The sequence below is a fragment of the Mustela putorius genome, unplaced genomic scaffold (assembly GCF_011764305.1).
Source record: "Mustela putorius furo isolate JIRA1106 unplaced genomic scaffold, ASM1176430v1.1 tig00000179_pilon_pilon_pilon, whole genome shotgun sequence".
NCBI lineage: Eukaryota > Metazoa > Chordata > Mammalia > Carnivora > Mustelidae > Mustela > Mustela putorius.
Window position 1 is genome coordinate 12232336 of NW_025421305.1, and position 14839 is coordinate 12247174.

At 47.3% G+C, this 14839-nt stretch overlaps 1 protein-coding gene and 1 long non-coding RNA gene across 2 annotated transcripts in view; one reads left to right on the forward strand and one right to left on the reverse strand.

Moving 5' to 3' along the window:
• SIAH3 (siah E3 ubiquitin protein ligase family member 3) overlaps positions 1 to 14839 on the reverse strand; it is a 71567-nt gene that overhangs the window by 52349 nt on the left and 4379 nt on the right. The gene's annotated exons all lie outside the window — the stretch shown is intronic.
• LOC106006537 overlaps positions 8649 to 14839 on the forward strand; it is a 43557-nt gene continuing 37366 nt past the window's right edge. The window contains exon 1 of the long non-coding RNA XR_001180639.2: positions 8649 to 8860. This is a non-coding gene — a long non-coding RNA (uncharacterized LOC106006537). The remainder of the gene's footprint in view (positions 8861 to 14839) is intronic.

A 14839-nucleotide genomic window follows, 5' to 3' on the forward strand; every position in this document is an offset into this window, starting at 1 on the left:
GCAGGGAGCAAGGTGAGCACTGAGGCTGAACCAGCCTCGAGTGCCTGGAGGGGTAGGGGGAGAGAGGCTTGGAGGGAAGCCACCCAGGCAAGCAAGGAGCCTGCCGTGCCCAGTTCTGTTCAAGAACTTTGACTTTCCTTCCTTCCTTTCTTCCTTTCTTCATCAGTTTTACTCTTTCTAACTGTACAATTCCATGGCATTAATTACACTCATAACATTGTATGACCACCACCACTGTCTCTTTCCAGAACTTTTTTATCACCCCAAACAGAAATTGTGACCATTAGGCAAGAATAATTCCCTACTGCCCCTTCCCCTCAGCCCCTGGTAACTTTGAATCTACCTTTTATCTCTATAAAATTGCCTATTTGAGGTATTTTGTGTAAGTGGAATCATATAGTATTATCAATATAACAATGATATTTATGATTTCACTTAGCATCATATTTTCAAGGTTCATCCATGTTGTGGATGTGTGAAAGAATTTTATTCCTTTTTATAGCTGCTTAATATTCCATGGTATAGTGTAGACCATAGTTTGCTTATCCATTAGTCTACCGATGGACTCTTGAGTGGTTTCTACCTTTCCACTATCGCAAAGAATGCTGCTCTGAACGTTGGTGTACCAATATATGTTCAAGCCCATTTCCAATCCTTTGTGGTATATATTCCAAAGTAGAATTGTGGGGTCACAGGGTAATTCTATGTTAAATGTTTTGAGGAACCTTCATCAGGCACCTCTTGTTTTTTAAAGGAGCTGCCCCATTTCATACTCTCACTGAGAGCATATGAGTTTTCCAGTTCCTCGAATCCTTGGCCAGCACTTACGACTTTCCAATGACTTTGCCTTTATCCTAAGAGTGTCACATCTAAATCATCCCTCAGAACCTTCTCTGACCTCAAGTCTGTCAGGCAATCTGGGGAGTCCTCACCTGTGGTGGGACTTTGATGAGGGTGTGTTCCAGTTGAAATACTTCAGGGGAACACTGTTCAGCATCTCTATTACCAACATCAGCTAGAAGGCAGGGATGGGGATGGGAGGAGACCACCCCCCTTGTCTCTCTGCCTGCTTCTCTGTCTACTTGTGATCTCTATCAAATAAATAAATAAAATCTTAAAAAAAAAAAAAAAAGAATTGGGAAACTGGGGAAGAATTTGGGGCCTGTCCCATGAAGTATCCATTAAGTAGGTCTTATGAGGGTCCTTTTAATCTCTCTATTATAGGGCTGCTTCCCATAACAGCCCCCCAACAAATAAATATATCTTCATAGTCGGAGCCGAATAAATAGACACATGAATGAGGGGACTACTCCATCTTCTCTTCCCCCTCACCTATTACCTGTACCCCTTCTGAAGACCTGACAAGGGTTCTACTCCCTCAGGAGCCCTCAGGCTCTTGTCTAGTGGACCCCACCAACCATCCTGGGTCTACTTTGGTCTTTTCTGGTCTTCTCTGGTACCGAACCAGTGCTTGCTTTGACAGTTGTTCTACATGGTACTCACAGCTCTGCAAGAAATTTGAAAAATGTAGGCAAGTTGCCCTGAGTCCTTTTTAGAACAAGGCAGGGCTAAGTACTCTCATAAAAGGATGAGGAAGGCGGTCATTTATCCAAATACTTCTCTCCAGCCACATTGTGGTTTAAAGATGGCAGAGCATTGTGCTCTCTCTCATTGGAGCCTCACCATAAGCCACTGAGGTTGGCAGGATGAGGACTATTTGCAGGGGGACTGATTCAGAGAGGAGAGGTGACCCACTGAAGGACAGAGCGGAAGTGTCTGACTCCGTGACCAGTGCCTGCTCACCTTTCCGCAGCACAGTCATGACTCACCCCTGCCTTGCTGTCCCCACACCTGCTCTGGGCCCTGAGGAAGAACTCAGCCAGGTTTTTAATAATCAATCAGGTTTTCCTGAGGCGTTTGCACAGACTTTTGGCTAGTCTTCTCAGAAGCTGTTCTTGCAAAATGCTTTCTTATTTTTCACCCAATCAGAACTGAGGTCAAAAAAAAAAAAAAAAGCCCCTCCATTCTCTTTTTTTCTGCACCAGCCAGCCTAGCAGAGCCTATTTCATTCCCGAAATTCACATTGGAAACTGCCTTCTGTTCCCATTAGTTTGGGTTGTAGCAGTCATTACATTCTAAACAATTAATCCCCGAATGCCAATTTCTTACTAGAATTATCCTGGACTCAACAACTGGTTTTCTTAGCAGCAAGGCTGAAGCAATTATTCCTGGCTTTTGTAACTAAACATGCTGTGCTTGGCACTTTACAATGTTTTCATCATCATTGAGTTATCAACATTTATCTCTATCAGGGGAAAGAAAAGGCTGTCCAATTGTGAAGGCCCACAACCACACCGCCCTGTTTACTGACATCAGCAGACTCCCTGGGCTTCCTCCCCTTTGCTTGGAGAAGAGGGAGGAAGTCCCCCAGGCACCAAGCCCTACCTGTTCTCCCACCGGGACTAAGAAGATAGACTTCCAAGAGGAAGAAGCAGCGGAGGGGGTCTCAGGCCCCAGAGTAGGGCTAGCTGGGAGCTCGGGGCCTGTGTTTGCTAGACAGTGTCTTTGTCCTTATAGGGGCTCAGTGTCTTGGGGCACAAAACCTTCCTTCTGAAGCTGGGACCCAGAGTCAGCAGGAATGTGCGAATCTGAAGGAGTCTGTGGGATTTCTCCTTCCAGCAGGGAAGACAGGGCTGCTCTGATTGGGAGATAGGACTAATGGGCCGCTCACCTCACCCAGGACTGGACAAGGCCAGCTTCCCTTTTGTGCATTTCCCCAAACTTAGGACTTCCTGAGAAGTGGCTTGGCAGGAGACACAGGAGCTGTTCCGGGACCAGACTCCTAAGTCCATGACCCTGGCTTCACCCTTAATGGCTGTGTGGCTGTGAGCACATTGCTTACCCTCTCTGTGCCTCATTCCTCACCTATAGAGAGCTCTATTTCACAGGGTTATTTTGAAGGTTGAGTTAATATTTATAATTAGAATAGTGTGCCTAGCATGTAGTAAGTGCTTTATAAGGATATATTTAAAACAAAGAAGAACTTTCCTTTCGATTAACAATTGAACGGATTTTTAATGTTCTTTTGTCCCCTTTAGGTCCAGGAGCCCGCAAGAGAGCCTATAAGGACAGTAAGCTTAATCCCCCATCCCCTAAACCACAAAGCCCCCTGATTCATTTGAATGCATCCACAGACAAACCTCAAACCCCTGTTCTTTTCAAAGTCAACCCGCAGTACCCCTGGGGTCGTGATTAGCCCCAACTCTCCAAAAGTGGAATCTAAAACATTTGCCAACAGCATGTAGAGAACTAATCTTCAGATGGTCAACTCCTAACCAGTTAAAGTTGGAGCAGCAGTAACGTGGCGGTTGGACGCCAGAACCCGCCGGCTTCCTTTCTCCATTTGCGGCGTCACCGGCAGGACCTAGGGATGGGCTATGTGCCCCCCTTGCTTCTGGTAATGATGACACCACCATCAGTGGCAATACTAGGAGATAACACGGCGTTCACTCCGTGCCAAACACTGTGCCAAGTTCTTTACCACATCAGCTCACTTAGTCTTGTAGGTATCTAGGTATCTAGTATCATTCCCATGTTACCGGTAGGAAAACTGAGGTGTAAGATAAGCCAAGTTACAAGTCCAAAGTCAGCAGCCGATGGCTGCTGAACCCAGACAGTGTGGCTCCAGAGTCCATCACTTAGCACCACACTACGTTTTCCTGTATCATTGACCTTGGCCATGAGCGCAGATCCAGTCCAAGCTCAGAAAATCAACCCTATCCTCAGGCAGGAAGGGTCTGGTGGGGGTTGGGACCAAGTCTCGCTGTTTGTCTAGCTCTAGCTGTATAACCTGACCACCCTCTTCATACTGAGTTCATAGCTTAGAGCAGGCTTCTGGACAAGGGCTCTGTTTTAGAGCCTCTATCTCGATAACCCTCTCTGTTCTCTGGCTTCCCAGCCTTGTTCTTACAGTCCCGAGCCTCCTGTTTATTCATTAGACCTACATTTACTAAGCACCTACTATGTGTCATTCATTTACGCTCAGGCTGAGGACATGGCGCCTTCACGGGGCTCATGGTCTGATAGGGACCTGGATATGCAGATGACCGCATGGAGTGAATGAGTCCGAGGACTGCAGTTAAAACCAGCGTGGAATCCGTGAGGTAGATGAGGCAGGTCTGATTATCCCCGGGGAAAGAGATTGGCAGGGAGGGCTTCACCCAGCAGGTTGCACAGGCTCCTTCCTGCCGCCACGCGCCTCTGATGCTGGCCAGCTGCTGGGAATTCTTGCTGGCTGTCTCTTTGCAGACATCTCCGCCTGCCTGTCTGGACATGCCCAGGTGACCTCAGAGAGTCAGAAAGAATTGCATTTGTCACCTCTATTTTCTAATTGGTTAGTGGAAATGGTGCAGGCATCTGCGGTCCTAACACCTGCTTCAGGCAGGGGGAATGGAGGCCTCTAGTGCCCCCTAGACTCATCCCGTGTGTCTGGAGTTGTGCCCTGGCCTCCGTAACAGCAGCCCAGTCCATCCCTGGTATTCCCAGTATCGTGTGGAACGCACATTGTCCTGGTGTTCCTTCTAGAATCCTCTAGATCTGGATCCTTTAGATCCCTTTGAGAGAGCTGAGGTGTACGAGGGGATCCATCTTACCAATTAAGACTCACCTGGTAACTTTGGAGAAGTTAATTCCGTCACTCCCCATCTTTAAAATTTTCCCTTCCCTGCATGACAAGGATTTCTTCCTTTCATCATCCCAAAGTCTTTCTCATCCCCAGAGAGGCCCTTTTAACCCACTAATCAAATTATGGCAGAAGCATTTCCTGGAGACTTTCTTATTTAGCGAGGAAAGACAAATGAAAAGAAAAAACAGGGAAGGAGAAAGGCAGAAAGGAAGGGAGGAAAGGAAGAGAGGAAGGAAGGAAAGAAAGCAGGCAGGAAAAAGAAGTCAGTGTTTATGAGGACACTGCTATGTGCTTGGCGCTGGTCTAGATGCATTTCCATGTATTTGCCACATTTAGTCCTCTCTTTGCTTCACACTGCATGCCTTCTTATAGACAAGGAAAATGAAGCTCAGAGTGGTTAAGGCACTTGCCAAGGGTCACACAGGAACTTTGAAGCTAAATCTGAAACCACGTCTGAGTCCAGAGGCCATGACCCTTCCGGTATATTGAGAGGTGTTTAAAATATGTCCATGGAGTTTCCCTTTGCTACCAAATCGCTGTCGCTTACTATAAATGGGTTAGGCTCCTACAGCGGACCCACTTGCATTCACCATTCGACTTCCCTTGCCACTGTGCCATTTGGTGTAAATTGCCTCTAACCTCTTCAGAAAAGAGGCAGCCTGGAGTTAGGGTCAACAATAGAGACCCATCTCTGCACACCAAGGTCACCTTGCACGGAGGCACAGAGCAAGTGTCACCTTCTCACCTGACAGATGGAGAAGCCAAGGTTAAATGACTTGCTCAAGACCCAGCGGGAACTGAGCCAGACTGCAGAGAAAAGCTCAGCCTCTTGGTTCTGAGAAAAGCTCCTCAGCCAAGTATTTTCAAGAAGTGGGTGGAAGTGCCTGGGAGCTCGCTTTCTCGCCTCTAATTTCTCTCAGATTCTTGGAGAGCCGCATGTATCTGGCACTTGCTTCAGTAAGCACGCTGAGAAGGGTCCAACTGGCATTTATTTAATTACCATAAACAGATGTATCACTTTGGCTTCAATGAGGCTGGTTCTTATTGTGCTCATCAGCCTGCCTGTTTATGGGGAGGCCGGGCCAGGCATGGCAGGCGGCAAGGGGTCCTAAGGTGCCACTATGTGCCCCACTGTCTTCCATCCCATCCCCATGGGGGGCGTGGGGATGGGCAAGGGTCATAGGGGATGGGGTGCCATGGCACTTCACTCATGGTGGGGGCATTTTCCTTAGAATTCCTGTCATTCCTTCCACATCCAGGTCCCCTGTGAGCCCCATGGCAGCCCTCCGGGCCTCTCCCCAGATGTCAGGCTGCTGGAAGAGGGGTCTGGGGTTCACTCTTGTGATTTCCGCTTGGCAGTGTCTGTTTCAGTGTTTTCCTTCTGCTCTCCAAAGTCAGTATAAACATTCCTCTGCATTTCTCCAGCTTTCACCCTGGAAGCAAAGCTCACGCACATCAAACATTTTTCCATTTCTTCTGATAAGCTCACCTCTCAGACTGATGCCTCCCTCCCTCAGTGTGTCTCACAGGAGTTTTGGAAAGACACAGTGTTCGCTAGGAATTTGGGGAAAGGTTTACCAGGAATCAAGATGGAGGCTGAGTTTATATTAGATAGAAATTGGTCATCAAAATTTCCTTTCTCTTTGGTTCTGGAAAAAAAAGATAGTAATAAATATGGTGGCCAATGAGACAGGAAATTTCAAAGGCCTGCGGATCTTCTTAAAGAATGGGTGTGACATAGTGAGAGGCTCTCTTAAAGGACATTTTCGCTTTTGTATAAAAAAAATTTCCTTTGTGGCCTGTTGGTTGTTATCCCCATGTTTAGAGAGCAATTTTCTTTTATGATGTGGTCAACCAGCTCCCATTGTCATTGAGAAGCAAGTGGACAAGATAATCACATGCCCCAGATTTGGGGGTCAGTGCTAGTTTCAGACATCTGTCTGCCTGTTAAAATATGTAACCATTTAGGGGCACCTGGGTGGCTCAGTGGGTTAAGCCGCTGCCTTCGGCTCGGGTCATGATCTCAGGGTCCTGGGATCAAGCCCCACGTCGGGCTCTCTGCTCAGTGGGGAGCCTGCTTCCCCCTCTCTCTCTGCCTGCCTCTGCCTACTTGTGATCTCTCTCTCTCTGTCAAATAAATAAATAAAAATCTTAAAAAAAAAATGTAACCATTTATCTATTTTACTTATATTGAGGTAAACCTGTATATAATGTTATATTCAGGTGTGCAACATAGTAATTTGATTTTTGAATACACTGTAGCGTGATTGCCACAACGAGTATAGGTCGGTCTGTCACCGTACAATTGAACCCCTTTCCCCTTTCTAACCACCCCCAAACCCCTTCCCTCTGGTAAGCACCAGTCTCTTCTTTGTATCTGTGAGTTTTGCTTTGTTTCATTTTGGTTTTTTTAGATTCTACTTATAAGTCAGATCATACAATATCTGTGTCCTCTGTCTGATTTATTTCATTTAGCATAATACCCTGAAGGTCCATCCATGTTTTTGTAAATGATAAGATTTCCTTCTTTTTTATGACTGAATAGTAGTTCATTGTGTGATATGTGTCTATAGATATAGATATTTATAGATGTGTGTGTGTGTGTGTGTGTGTGTACACACAGAGAGACAGATATAGAGGTACAGATAGATATCATATGTTCTTTATCTGCTTGTCCATTGATGGACACTTAGGTTGTTTCCTTATCTTGGCTACGTAAACAATGCTGCAATGAACAGAGTGGTCCATATAACTTTTTGAGTTAGTGTTTTCATTTCCTTTGGATAAATACCCAGGAGTGTAATAGCTAGATCAGGTAGCAGATCTACTTTTAATTTTTTGAGAAACTTCCACACTCTTTTCCATAGTGGCCGTACCAATGTATATTCCCACCAATAGTGCACGAAGATTCATTTGTCTCCATATCCTCGCCAACTCTTGTTACTACTTGTTTGTTGTTGTTGTTGTTGTTTTAAATTAATAACTGCTGTAACAGGTGTGGGGTGATACCTCACTGTGGTTTTGGTTTGCATTTCCCTGATAATGAGTGATGCTGAACACTTATTCGTGAATCTATTGGACATCTCTATGTCTTCTTTGGAAAACTGTGTTTAGATTCTCCACCCATCTTTAAATTTTTTTTTTTGTTATTTTTGCTATTGAGTTGAGTTCTTTATACATTTTAGATATTCACCCCTCATCAGATATATGATTTGCAAATATTTTCTCCCCTTCAGGAGGCTGCCTTCATGTTGTTGATGGTTTCTTTTGCTGGGCACCCATTTAAAAAAAAAAATGGTCATAGAGGACAAATTTATTTTATGCAGAATAATTTGGAGCTGGGCATGTAGATAAAGTTGTTGCAAAGTTTTCCCTGAAGTATTTAATGCAAATCATCATTTTTATTGAGCCTGAATTTGGAAGACTGTGCTCTTTGTGGAAATTCCAGGACAAACAATTGTTTCATCAAGAGGGAGAGACAGCTTAAGACAGAGGTTAAAATTGGGGTGACTGGGTGGCTCAGTGAGCTGCCTTCAGCTCAGGTCATGATCTCAGGGTCCTGGGATAAGGCCCTGATGGAGCCATGCATTGGGCTCTCTGCTCAGCAGGGAACCTGCTTCTCCCTTTCCCTCTGCCTGCCTCTCAGCCTACTTGTGATTTCTCTGTCTGTCAAATAAATAAATAAAATCTTAAAAAAAAAAAAAAAGACAGAGGTTAAAAGCACCAGCTAAACTCGACTGCTTGGACAAGTTACTTAATTTGTCAGTGCCTCAGCTTCCTCCTGTGCAAACTGGGGATAGGCTGATGGCATTGTTCTGAGGATGTTAAAAAAGGCAATTCTGGGAAATCACTTAGCACAGCAGCTGGCAGTTTATAAGTGCTCAGTAAACATTAGCTAATAATGATAATAATAATAATAGAAGCACACACACACATAACTAGTTTTAACTTGGGTTCTCCAAAATAGAGCCCAAGATAAGGACTTGGGTGCAGTAGTTTATTTGGAGGGCAATTCCAGGAAGCAGGGGAGGGAGTGAAGTCACTGCTGTAGGCTGCAGGGGCTTGGTTCCACCCAGCAGCATAGAGAAGGCTGGAGAATGCCTCCCAGGACCGTCCTCCAGTCCAGGCTCCAGGAGCTGAAGCATCTACGTGTGGACTTGATGAACATACACAAGGGTGAGTAATTCAGGATCCCACTTCAGTGTTTTTAAATTATATATAATGTACTTGATACTAGTCCTCTGGCCAAGCAAGCGGGCTCTGTTGTTCGTTGTGAAAAGAGGATACTAATAGGTGACTTAGCAAGAAGGGCTTAAAAGTACAACGTTTTAATTTAAGAAGGCTCCGCCACCATGAACAAGCTCTTCTACCTTTTTCCGCTTCGGTGTTCTGTATAATGGAGAACAGTAATAACACAGCACTTCCTGGTGCAAATTAAACGCACAGGATTTAACACTGGTCCTGGACATAGCCTGCCTTCAGTGAATGGTGGCCCTTTTGGGGCTCTTAATGTCATTATTGTTGTGACTGTGTGCATACCTGCGATAGCAGAAAATGATTGTCTAAAGGTTTCGGGATGTGTGGCTGGCTTAGCTTACTGTAAGTCTCAATATACCCCTGATTTATAGAAAGGATCCCTGAGGTTCTAGGTTTCCTGGCACATATTTGGTGAGGTTGTAGGAGTTAGATCTTGGGGGCCTTGATGTCTGGCTGCCAAGCGCAACAGGTGGTTAGACTTGCTGGCCAGTCTTACAAAATCTGTTATTGATCTCTATATGGTTCTCTCTATGTGGGCCTTCCTGATGCCAAGTGAAGCCCATCTTCCCTTCAAATGGGGTCCGCAGTGGCCTCTCTCCTCCACTAGAGGACATTTTCCAGTCTCATCCTGGGAAGCCCAGCCTTGCCCCTTCCTCAAGCTACTCTCTCCTTGCTGGAGTTCTCGCTGCCTCGGCTGGAGACAGCCTGTAGCACACAGCTCCCTCCTAATCAGAAATTCCTGATTAAAAATACATTAAAGGACAGAGGGATTATTAAGAGATACAGCATCTTGCAAGTAAAACTGACATTTCCAGTTAGACCACAATTCTAAATGATCCACAAGGACCTTGTTCTAAGGCTAAAAACATTAGGCTGGTTTCAGATCTGTTTTCGTGAAGCGTGTTTTCATCTGGGGCCCATGGGTAAGATGAAAATGTAGCTTTTTTATAGTAGAACTTGATCCATCTGCTATTTGAAAGTCTTGGGCTAGGGCTTCATGGATTTGGTGACTTCATTTGGCGCCTCATCCCTGTGCTCTCGCTGTGTAATTGTGCTAGTATGAGAGACCCAAGGAATATTTACCTTTTGATGCCCCACCCCTGCCTGACTGGTTTCCATCCAGGCATGTGCCTGGGGACAAGGACCCCCTGGGAAGATGTCCAGCATTGCCACCAAGTCATATTAGAGCGGCAGTGTCCTTAACCAGCGTCCTCACCCCCAAGCAGTATGGTGTCACAGAGCAGCTGACTGTGCCCCTCATCAGCTGTGACCTTGGGCAAGTCACTTCATTCCTTTGGTCCTTGTTTTTCAGATCAGGACCTGGAACTTGGGTGTTGCTCTAGCTCTCTTTCCCTGAACAGACTGTGCTTTGAAATCTTAGTCACTCAACACAGGTCATCTCAGTGCTGCCCCTTCCCTCTGTCCAGTTGGAGTAGGAGAAGTTTGGTCATGCATACATGCTGGGCAAAAGAAGCTCGGTCAGCCCTTGGACACCAGATAACATCAGTACCGGAACCAGCTTCATAGTAATGGTGATCCCTCTAAGGGGAGTATTTATTACGTGCTAGGGGCTGCACTCAACACCTGATGCCCGTCACATGACTTTGTCCTCAAAGCAGTCATTTTACAAGTGAGGAAATGCAGGCTAGAGGAGGTCAGAGCGATCGCTCAAGGAAAGCAGCCTCATTGGACACGACCCCAGATCCATCTGACTCCAAAAGTCAGAGTTTAAGGCCTCAGCTAGAATAGCACTCTCTTCTTTCCCTACGCTGCTTTCTCCCTTTGCCTCTCTCCTGAGACTGGAGTGGCCAGTTACAGACTGGATAGGGCAGAAGGGTCTTGTTCACCTCCGTCTTATTCTTTCTTCCGCCATGCTGGGGGTCCCGTTTCCCCGTCCACTGGCCTTTGCGTCCTGTCATCTTGCCCCACTCTTTGGATGCCACGCAGGGTCCAAAGAGGTTGGCACCCTCCGACTCGCCATTGACTGTGTGAGTGTGCGTGCGTGGGTGGAAACTCAGGGTGGAGTGCAGGGGACCCGGGCCAACGGGCGAGCTCAGTACTGTTAAAAACTCCCCTACGACAGTGGGATCCAGGAATTCTTCCTTGGCTCAGAAGGGGAGAGCATGTCTCTTGCCCTCCCTCGATTGTAGAGGCTGCAACCTTGACGGAGGACCGTTCTCACTTCATCCCTGCCCCGCACAGAGGCAAGCTGCTTCTCAAGGCAGGATGGACTGAAGTGCAAAGAGAAAAGGTCCCATCTCCCTGGGCGCGTGCGGTTGCTGCCCACCTCCATCTCCCCACCCCTCTGAATCTCTCCGTGGTGTCACTCCGCTCAGGTCCCCACCCTCCAGATCAGGTGCCCCTCGCAGAGCCACTTACCCACGGGCCTACTCAGCTGCCACTAATGAAGTCATGCATAAGTCATGAGGGGCAAGTTTCAGGATGGGTGGAGATGGGGACTGTTCTGCACGGCTCCTGGCTCTGTGAATGACAGGGGACCCAGCTCTCCATCCCGTCCCGACACAGGCACCTCTGTCCTCCTGAGACCCAGCCCCTCTCCTGTGGGACGGATGGGCTCAGAACCCAAGCCACGCTCTATTTCAGGGGCTCTATCTGAAGCTACGCAGTAGGGACAAATCTTACTTTTATATAAGGCATGAACAATAATTGTTCTCTTTAAGACCAAGGGCAATTCACAAATATCAAGAAACAGCGAGCAGGAGGCTTGCAGAGAGGGAGGGAAGGCAGAGAAAGACAGCCAGGTTGGGCAGTGGGGAGTTGCCAACAGCTTCCAAGCAGTTGCTTTCCTCATAATGACCATGTTGACAATAACCACTGCTGTTTACAGACTCTCTCCAGCAGACGCTCGCCTCACGTGAGCTCATTTCAGCCTTATGCTGCTATCGCAGGGGGATATTATTTTCCTCCCTTTTAAACATGAGCAAATGGAGCATCTGGGAGCCTAAGTCATTTGTTCAAAATCACACACATCTACAAGTGGCACAGTCTGGATTTGAATTCAGGTCTGGCTGCCCCAAAGACCATGTTTTGTTGTTGTTGTCGTTTTTCCCTACACCCACTTCTTCTATCTGTATTGATCTGCCAGATTTAAAGGTCTATGCTTTTGACTATGTGTCTCTTTCTTCTTTGATTTAAAAAAATGCAATGTGCATACATTCCTGTTAATTATATTATTTTTTAAATAATTCAAAAAAGAAAGGAAAAGAGATTTGTGGCGGGGGGTGGGGGTCAGGGAACTGGGGAGGAGGATGCAGAGGTTTCGATTTGCTACTGAAATGTGGGTTTGGTGAAGGGGGGATGGTAGGGTATGTGATACAACTCCAAGGTCAGACTGCTGGCCCGGGGCTGATGGGTCACAGGAAGGGGGTCGCTGCAATTTTCTCCTCACAGCATGCACCCAAGCAAGGGATATTTAGTTTGGATTGATTTGAAGGCAGCCTGGGACAGCGTAGGGGATGTTGGCCTGGCATTAGGAGACCCAACTCATGGTTCCATTTCTGTCATTCAGTGGGTTGACTCTGCAAAAGTCCCATAGTGGGTTGAAGGGTGGCCTATAAGCTGATATGTTCACATCCTGATGCCTGGAACCTGTGACTATTTATAGAGCAAACAAGTGAGTATGGTGTGACCAAAGGTAGGTTTAAATTAAAGATCTTGAGAGGAGAATCTTATCCTGGATTGACCAGGTAGGCCTTGAATGCAGTCCCGTGTCACTTTGTAGGATAGCCACACAAAGGACAGGATGCCCAGGGACCAGAAGGAGGCCATGGGACCACAGAGGCAGAGATTGGGGTGATGTGACTGCAAGCCAAGGAACACATGGAGCCCCCAGAAGCTGGATGAGGCAAAGAGCAGATTCCTCCTTGGAGAGCCTTCGAGGGAGCACCACCCTGCTGACACCTTGATTTTGGACTACTGGCCTCCTGAGCTGTGAGGGCATTTGCTTCTATTGCTATAAGCCGCCCAGAAGTGCGGGTTCGTTACAGCAGTTCTTGGGAAAAAATATACATCGCTCCCCCTCTCTGGCCTCAGTTTCCTAGACTATACAATAAGAAGGTGTGACCTCCCAGCTCTGACTTGCTCCCTGTCATTCCCCGAGCCCCAGCCCCTGTGGGAGGACAAGTCTCCGTCCTCCAGATCAATCCCTTCCAGGTGACACGTAGCGTCGAAACAGACCTGTTTTGCCTGTGAGAAACAGAGCTATTGGGGTCAGAATGACTTTGTGAAGGGTAAAATTCCTTCACAGGCAGTTATTTTATTTTATTCTTTTTCCCCTATTGTTAATTGCTAGAAAAATACTCTGCCTTACCCCGCGGTAGTGATCCAAATAGCTCTGACCTCTTTGTGGATTTCAAGAAATGCTTTCAGAACCTGTTCCCTCCTTTCCGCCATAGTTTCTGCACCCTGAGGGGCCGTGTGGTTAAGGGAGTTGCACAGAATTTGCTTTGGGGCTGCTGGATAAATGGAGTGCAGAGGTAATCGCCTCCCCTCCCCTCCACGCCAGCTTCAGCCTTCCTGCAACTCCATCACTAGCTCCCAGCTAGCCAAATGACTGCCCGGGGCTTGGGGTTGTTAGTTATGGGACTCAGGAGCCTCATTTGCAATCATCATTAACCAGAAAAGCTACATAACTGCTCCGTGCCCGCAGAGTGGGGCGTCCTACACTAGTCACAGGAACCTGAGGGCTGGAAGAGGCTGCTCGGGGAAGCTTACAGAAGAAAGCCCAGGGAGCGACCACCACCACCACCACGTTTCAGCCCCCCTCCATTCTTTCCCGGCCCCTCCAGGGTGCTAATGAACCGCAAAGAGACTCAAGACAGGGCAGCAGAGGGAAGATGGTGACATTTCCAGGCAACGGCAGTGGGATTCTCAGAGGTGGGTTATGTCAACAAGGGCTGAGTAAGCCACACACTAGCTATTAAACGATCTTGTCGGAAACGTTAAACAGCTTTAAAACAGGTATTGAGGCTGAACACTCCAAAGGCCACCCTGTAAATCTCTAAAAACAATGTTCAGGTCTTTAGCTCTCATTCAGCCTGCCTGCCTCGCGCATGTCGAGCAGAGTTAGTGGGGGCCCCAGGGCGAGAACGGGATTTCCCATGATGATCCCACCAACAGCAGAGGCGATGTTGGGCTTTGCCACACAGCTCTTCTCCTCGGTTCCCTCCTGGGGTGATCCCCCTCCTCCTCCATGCAGAGCCCCCCCCTTCACCCATCACTCAACACACATTCATCCACACTGGTTGGGCTGGTCTTAGAATGAAACACATGTGTATGCTTCAAGTAATGGTACTAAAATGCCTGGATTTTAGCTTTAGCGTCAGGCAGGCACTGAAATGAAAGCCATTGTTGTCCCACAGGCCCCTCCCATCTCGTGCGTGCCTATGTGTGGGGGTGTGTGTATCTGCGTGTTTCTGTCCATAAGCCCAAGGTTAACAGGCACAATAAAGAAGAGGTCTGGGTTGGGGAGCGGCAAGAGGCTCAGCCGGTTGGGCATCAGACTCTTGGTTTTGGCTAATGACCTCAGGGTGGTGGGATCGAGCCCCAGGACGGGCTCTGCAACCAGTGGAAAGTCTGCTTGAGATTCTTCTCCTTTCCCTCTCCCTCTGGTTCTGCTTCCCCCCTGCTTTCCCGGACACGTGCAATGTACTCTTTATCTCAAATAAGCCTTTAAAAAAGAAAAGAAAAAGAAGAGGTCTAGGATCAGCAGGACGGAGGTGTGAGTAGCCTTCCAGGACAAGTTGGGCAGTTATACCCTTTGTTCTAGCTGCTGGGATGGGTGAGCACCGGGGGATCTTACCAATGACTTTGGTACTGGCAGGGACCTTCAGAAGTTTGCCAGAATGCTTTTTGCTAGGCTTTTAGAAACCTGTTTAT